Here is a 7,452-nt window from a genome sequence, read left to right as displayed (position 1 = left end):
GAATTAAATAAAAAGCAAGCAAGCAAGCAAGAACATTTTTTTTCCACTGTGTGGGAGAAATATGCTCCAGATGCTTCCAGTCTGTTGGTAACAAGCAGCAGTGTAATGGACTGGATGGATTTTGAAATTATGCATCTAACTGATCGTAAGAAAAAATAATGATAAAATGTTCATCAACTATCTAGGTGGAAATAACAAATGGAATGCTGTAACCCAGACCTCAGAGATGCCTCTTGCCTTCATTTGGCAATTTTCAGAGACAAGACCCAAAACCAGCCCTAATGTTGAGTGATCTATTCTCTCATGGTACTGCTAGATATAGTGAAAATTTTCCTGTGACTGTTTGGTCTAAGACCTAAACCATGGTTCTGAGCATGCAGCACTGGAAATGCAGAAGAGAAACACTACTGCTGAGATAGTTTGCTCTCTGTGGAAATCAGTCTTGACTCTGAGAACTTTTGGGATTTTTGCCACAACAATAATCTTCTCCTGAGGAAGAACACAAGCACTGGAAAAAACATTGCTAAGCATTTAAGACATGAAGTTTCTGAAGCTGATACAAAAGGGAATTTTGTCTCAGAGCACCAGATATGTGAGATATCAATGCCATTTTGCAGGGGATTTTGCCCTTCTGATGTTACGCCAGAGTTAGTTTGGAATTCTGATGCCAGGATCAACCTAGCCTGTGCACAATCAGTGGCATAGTAAGACCCTGGGACCTATGTTCTTACTGGTTCTTACTTACAGAGTACCTTTAAGATAACTGTGTTCAGATTTAGCAGAGGTTTTATGACTAGAAGACAAGTAAATGTGCCCATGGATCAGCGTGGTGACTTTGAACAAAAGCCCTCTTACTGCTCAGCAGATTACTGCAGCCTGGATGTTCCATTTCTCCAGTGGCTTCTGTGGCAATTGACATCTGCTGAACTCATCTGTGCTGTTCACACTAGCAAAGGTGCAGCCACAGTTTTTTGTGAGATTGAAAACTTTTCCTTACTATAGTTATCACATATAACTATATGATAGAGTTATAGAGTTAGAGTTATCAAATCAGCCTTTTTTTCTATTAAAAATGTAATTTCTAAACTCTTGGTTTTGCTTACACCAGCAGTATGTAATGATTGTGACAGTGCTGGCTGCTTGACTACAATGCTTCACTTTGGGACACTTTTCATCCTCACTCAGGATGGCTCCAGGACCCTGTCCACCACAACAGGCAGTGGACACACCACACAACCTGGCCCCTGCATATTGCTGCCCTATGGAGTTGTACAACCCTACCAGCCATTGAACTAGCTTTGTTATTTCAGCACAACACTACATGTTTATTTGACATCCATCTCACTGTATATCAAGGAACTTTGGCCCCTGTATACTTCCAAGTAAACTTGAACACCTGGCTCTCAAACAGTACTCCTCAAATTTTCTGAAAACACAAACTGTAAAAATATGACCCATTCTCCCACAGGGTGTCTTCTGTTGGCTAGAGTGAGGTGACCAATCCCAAAAGTTAGACTCTTCTGGCACAGCAGAGAGACTCTTCTGGTTAGACTCTTCTGACACAGCAGGCAGTTTGAAGACATGAATTCTCCCAGCATTTCCATATATGCAACAAGATCTGCCTATGGAGGTGTGTGAGAACAGACAGGCAGGAAAAATTATTGTGAAAATGTTTCTGGAGGCCAGACCATGTTCTGGGGTGACAAACACTGCCTTAAAATTAGACAACAAGGGGCAAACCCACACTAGATCTCCATCCCTCCACTGAAAATTTTCTTGAGGCGAATCAGAGAGAGCAATCCCATAGAAGTCTGCTGGAGTCTGTCAATAAACTGACCTCTTGGTAGGTGCTGATGAGCAAAAAAGGGTGCATTAAAGCCAGAAGGATTTGAGTCCCAGGCAAGGAGTGACAAGTTTTCATTATGTCTCCAGGAGTGATGGGGAGAATCCCAGGAAGTCAGGTGTAAATGATCTGGTTTCCTCCACTGGGGTCTAGCCAAGAGTTTAACACCCTTGTTTGCTTAGGAGAGGTCCTGCAGTGCTTTTAGTGTCTGTAAGGGCCCCCTTTACACTGCTGCTGTCTCATGCAAATGTGCTGAAAGAGCACTTCTGAGCAAGTGCTCATGAATCAACACTGGCCCAGGCTCTCCAGGAAAAAAATAGTCCATCCTCCAGTGTTTACTGGGGGTCTCTCTGTAATTTATGGATGCCTGGAGGCATACTTTTTAAGGAAGTGCAATATCCTCCTTTCGGTTAGGGTTACAGCCTAAAGGCCATTTTTAGGACTGACAGGGACGTGTCATGTGCCAGCACAGGAAGAAAGTGTCCTGGCACACTGCATCTCATCATGGTCTCCACTGTGGGCATATTAACTGGTCCTGATGAGCAATTGGAGGGAGTGTTCTTCCAGGATGACATTTTGCACAGCCACGGAATTGTTACCACAAAGGTCTATTTTTTAAGTGATGATGTTTTTTAAAAGTGATTATCTTAGGTGGAAAGGCTGACTTGATTAAGCTTACTGTAAGGAAAATCCCTTTCATATATAACTGATGCTCTGGTATCTACTTCCATTTATTCAGCCTGCAGCTAAACCGTATCAGCCCATAGTCACTTCAGGGGCCCCATGCCTGAGACTAGTGATTTTGCTGTGTGTGCAAGGCACTGAGCCCAAAATCAGAAATCAATCTGAAGTGTCATTCTGGCAGCAGTGCCAAGCAGAATGGAGGAGCAAGAGGTTGGGGAAAGGAAATCCCTACTAGCAGAGCACGTTGAGGATGTGCTAAGTGCAAACAGGCAGAAAACTTCTCCTTTCTTAGGCAGGGCCAGAAAAGCAATCTTGTGGGTGATGCAAAAGACAAAAAGGCAATGCAAAAACTGGATGAGCAGCAGATGCAGCAAGGCTGCTGAGGTGGTGTGCAGAGTGTTCAGGGGTAAAGCAGGTGGTGAACAAAGCCAAGCTCTGGTACCACAGGTTTCTGACATGCAGAAAAATTCTTGTGCCCTAGTTCCAAAATACAGAATGACTATGTTGGGCTCTTTCCTCTTTCCTCACCAGAGGAAACCAAGATTCTGCCAGAATGCATTTTTCTGAATTCTCATCCATGCAAAAGGCATATACAGGCTGGAGTAGGGAACCATCCAAGCTGGTTTCCTACTCCTGCCTTCATATAGCTTTTAGAAGTAGTAGTAGCAGTAATGAAAATTTTGTTCCGTTTTAACAATTAATTCACTGTCAGATATTTGGAGAAAAAAACACTACCTTTTCCTGCCTTAAATTCCACATCTATCTTTTCTTCTGATTTGACAGTGACCAGGATATATCCTAAAAGACTTGGTATTCATCTGACAAAGATTTCATAAATTTTTAGACCGGAAATGCTATTGTCTTTGATACCACTTTTCCCCCAGATTTTCATATCTTTAGGACATGGTCTCTGGATTGTTGATGTTTAAACATTTTCTGTCCACTTCAGTTGTTTGATTGCCACTCCATCTCATTGCTGCATCTGTGCAAAGACAGACTGACACATCTAGATACTGATTATTCTTGGTTTATTGTCCTATTGCTTGATAATAGAAGGAGGCACAATGAAGAAGACAGCAAAGGAAAGAAATATTCTTTAACTGGATTTTAAAATGTTAAATAGGACCAGGAAGTTAGATTCCAGAAAAAAATAGGGCCTCCCTTATTTCTTGCAGTAGAATTAGTCAAAGTTGTTTCCTGTGCTGACCCTAAATGATTTTATTTGAGCATATGGTCCTCTTGACTTCTGTGCAGAGCTGTGAGAGCTGGTTTGTAATGGCACTGGATGCTTGGCACCAGTTTGCACTTTCTGTGTGGAGTCTAGATGTAGCCCTGCCACTGAGCTGTGATGTCAGCAGCTGTTGAGCAGGAGGACCCAAAGGCAGATGCTTCATAATATCTAACAGATATTGAGGCCTGAAGTCTTCCACACTGGTAGGACGCACCAAAGGCAGCTGCTTCATAATATCTAACAGATATTGAGGCTAAAGCCTTCCACACTGCGTAGTGTTCTTCCACATCATGAAGATGGGTAAGGGAAAGGAGACCATCCCAGGAAATGTATGGTGCTATGCTTTAGGATGAATCCATAGAAATTATAATGCCATCTTCTGGTCAGAATGTCTTTATGGATCGGAAGAAAAGGAGAAGAAAACAAGACATCCTAACTCCTAACTTTATCTGCAGAGAAAGAAGACTGGAGTCAAAGTACAGTACAGTACTGTATCTTGTGCAGATCCCATCTGTGAATAGGTGTGCACTTGGGCTGCAATCCTGTGCAATCTGGGCTGGGAAATTAGCCCTGGTCCTTTGTGTACAGATTCAAGAAAGCAGCTGAGATGAGCCTATGAGCTTCTGTTACTGATAAAAGCTAGCTCCATGGCAAAGGTGTAGCAACTGGCTTGACTGCTTCTCAGGTGTGGAGATGAACTGACCTGAGAGATTCATAGAAGTCCTGCTTTGCATCTTGAAATTTTTAGTGAAAATACAAGATCCAAAGCAGAACTTCTAGTGAAAATTCAGGCTTAGGTGTCCCTATCTGTCTGAAGAAGGCTACAAGCCTCATGAAATGTCAAAGCTAATTCTTACAAATGCAACTGAAGCTTAAAAAATGAGGCTTTGGCTTAAAAGAGTTGCAGATAGTCACAGTAATTAAGTAGGCGTGCTGTCCACCACCAGAAGGTAAATAAGCAGGGTGAAGTAGCTTCTGTGCATGTGCCTGAATCAGGGAAAAAGGGGTTGTCTTGCTAATGGTTTAGCACATATGGCTCAGTACCAGGTCTTTAATCTTCACATGGTGAAGAGATATCCTTGGGAAATAACTGTCTCCCCAGGAACTACCCTCCTAAATGTTTTTACATGTATTCAGTATTAAACACACAGACCAGTGGATAGTTAAATTTCCTTTGATTGTTCTGGTTTGGGTTTGTTTTCTGCACAACAGAGCATTTGACCAGATTTCAGCCTCAAGTGGAGATCTGGTTCGGCTGTGGTACTGTCCATCTGCTTCAAGTTAAGCTTGCTTCCAAGAACCCTCCTGGTTTGGATGAGCACGGTCCTGCTGCTTTCATGTCCCTGGCAACTCACTCACTTGAAAGACACCACAAAGATGAAAAAAATTTGTTTTATGTCATCATAGTGGGTGCAGAGGAGGTAATTTGGCATGTTTGTGTAGCACATCTTCAACATAGGATTTAGGGAGTAATCCTGTGGTCACTGAAATCCTGGACAGAGCTGTCAGTGGAGAGAGTGCAAATCGGATCCAGACTGGCTAAGAAAGTCACATGGCATTTCCAGCAGAAATGTTCATGGTGTCTGATAAAGGTTTGGACAGTGTTTCAGCTCTTCAAGATCACCTGCTTGGCAAAGTGAGGTGCAACAGCTGTGACTAAAGGCAGTTACTAGTCCCCTCCTCATCCAAATATGCTGTTTCAGCAAATAAATTCAGCATTTAGAATTGTCAAGCTAGAGTTGTGCCATTTCTTGGAATAAGTAGAAAGCACATTAATTTGCTCTTTTAAATTTATCATCTTTAATCCTGATGAAGAAGTGCAGGCATTTTCTTCAGTATTTAGTGAGGAGAAAGAAAATTCCCAATTGACAGAAAGCAAAGCAAATGCTGACTCAAAGAAAATTACCCATGAAAGTAGACTTAGAATAAAAACTTAATTTCAGCTCTGCTACACTTGATGGGCTGACAAGAAACAAGAATCTTTACAGTCAAGTAAAGGATAATTAATCACTGACAGGCTCATATCCAGCTATGTGGTCTTGTGAGAGAGCTCAAGGCTAATCCAGATTTGCATGAAACTTTCTCAGTAAGATGTTTCTTAATTTTCCTGGGACATTTTGCAGTCAGTGAAGCAAACTGTCTATGCAACTCTTCACAAGATCTGAGCTTTAAATGCTTTGAGGCAGGGATGGCCATTAGCTGTGCAGGGCTGCACAGCAAATAACCCAGCAGGATAAGCAGTGGCTCGCTGCTGAGCAAGGACACATTCAAGCACTTCTCAGAAGGCAGGTCTGAAAGGGTTGGAAAATACATGGCAATTCTTTGATGCCACAAATGACTGATCTGATCTTCACCACCCCAAAGAAAAATTCCACCCCACTGAAGTCAGTATCCTGAAAAACACCAAAAATGTTTTCCCTTGTGCTGGAGCTTCACTCCTATGATGCACTCTGTGGCTCTGTTACTGCCTCAGTAAACACAAGCAGCATTCACAGTGTATTTATACAGTTAAAAAAAAAATGGTACCTTACATACTGTTAAGACACAAGCAGCATTCACAGTGTATTTATACAGTTAAAAAAAAAAAAAAGGTACCTTACATACTGTTAAGGCAACATTTTGGAACAAGTTACTGTTGCTTACATATTGTCTTCAACTCTGACATGCTTGCTCATATTTTTTAGAGCAAGCTAAAAAACCAGGAGAAAATGAGTCTTATGTCTTGGAAAACTCCTCTCTGCTTTGTGTAAAATCCTTAATTACAATTGCTAAAAAATGAGGATATATTTTCTTCCCCAAAGATATCCTGAAAAAAAAAAAAAGCTAATTCAATGGATAAACTGAATTCAATGCATATCTAAGTGGTTTAAATTTCCTTCAGTTGTTCCAAAGCAAAGCTGTCCTGATATTTTCTAGAAGACATCAGAAATATACCTATGCAAACTAAAGACTTTACAAATTTTGGAGCCTTCCTGAGGGTTCCAGTCTTTCCAGCTGCTTCCCAGATGGATGCTTATGTGCACAGGACTAAGGCTCACTGAAGTTTTCAGGACTGATTTCTCCTGCATCTTTCCTCCAGCCAAGTGAAGGGCTTGAGAAGGGAGTGCAAAGAGAAGAGGGACTGCTGCATCCCTCCTTTCCAAGGCCTAAGCAGATGTTTTTCTGCCAGTAGGGCTGAGGGCCATAAATGGGCTAGCAGTGGGGTTACAGTTCCCACACAGAGATAGGGACTAAATCCCTATTTACTAAATTTAATAAAATTATGCATTAATCACATTCATTTTTTCCAATCCTTTGCATGTTTCCTTCAAACATTATGAACTACTGACTAACTCATGCTAATTTTTACTATCTTGCTAGCACTTTAGTCTCACATTTTAAATAGTTTGTGTTTTGATTGCACTCTTATAAAAATACTTTCAGATTGGGGGAAGTGGTTTGTAAACCATCATTTAATGCCTTCCAGCCTAGCTTCAGATGATCCTCTCCTTTACTTCAAAAGTGCTGGGGCCTAGCACAATTCAAAGCTCCCTGTTATGGTCATTTCCTTTCAATGTTGAAGAGATGTATTTTTGTTCAGCTTTCTATCTCCATTCAAATTGAGATTACTACTATTAAGATGCATTTGGAGAACAGAATTCTACTCTTTCCTGTTTATTTTTGGCTTTTAGCTAACTATGCTTGATAATTACAT

Source organism: Passer montanus, unplaced genomic scaffold, assembly GCF_014805655.1.
Source record: "Passer montanus isolate IOZ18808 unplaced genomic scaffold, ASM1480565v1 scaffold52, whole genome shotgun sequence".
Lineage (NCBI taxonomy): Eukaryota > Metazoa > Chordata > Aves > Passeriformes > Passeridae > Passer > Passer montanus.
This window is presented reverse-complemented; position numbering follows the sequence as displayed.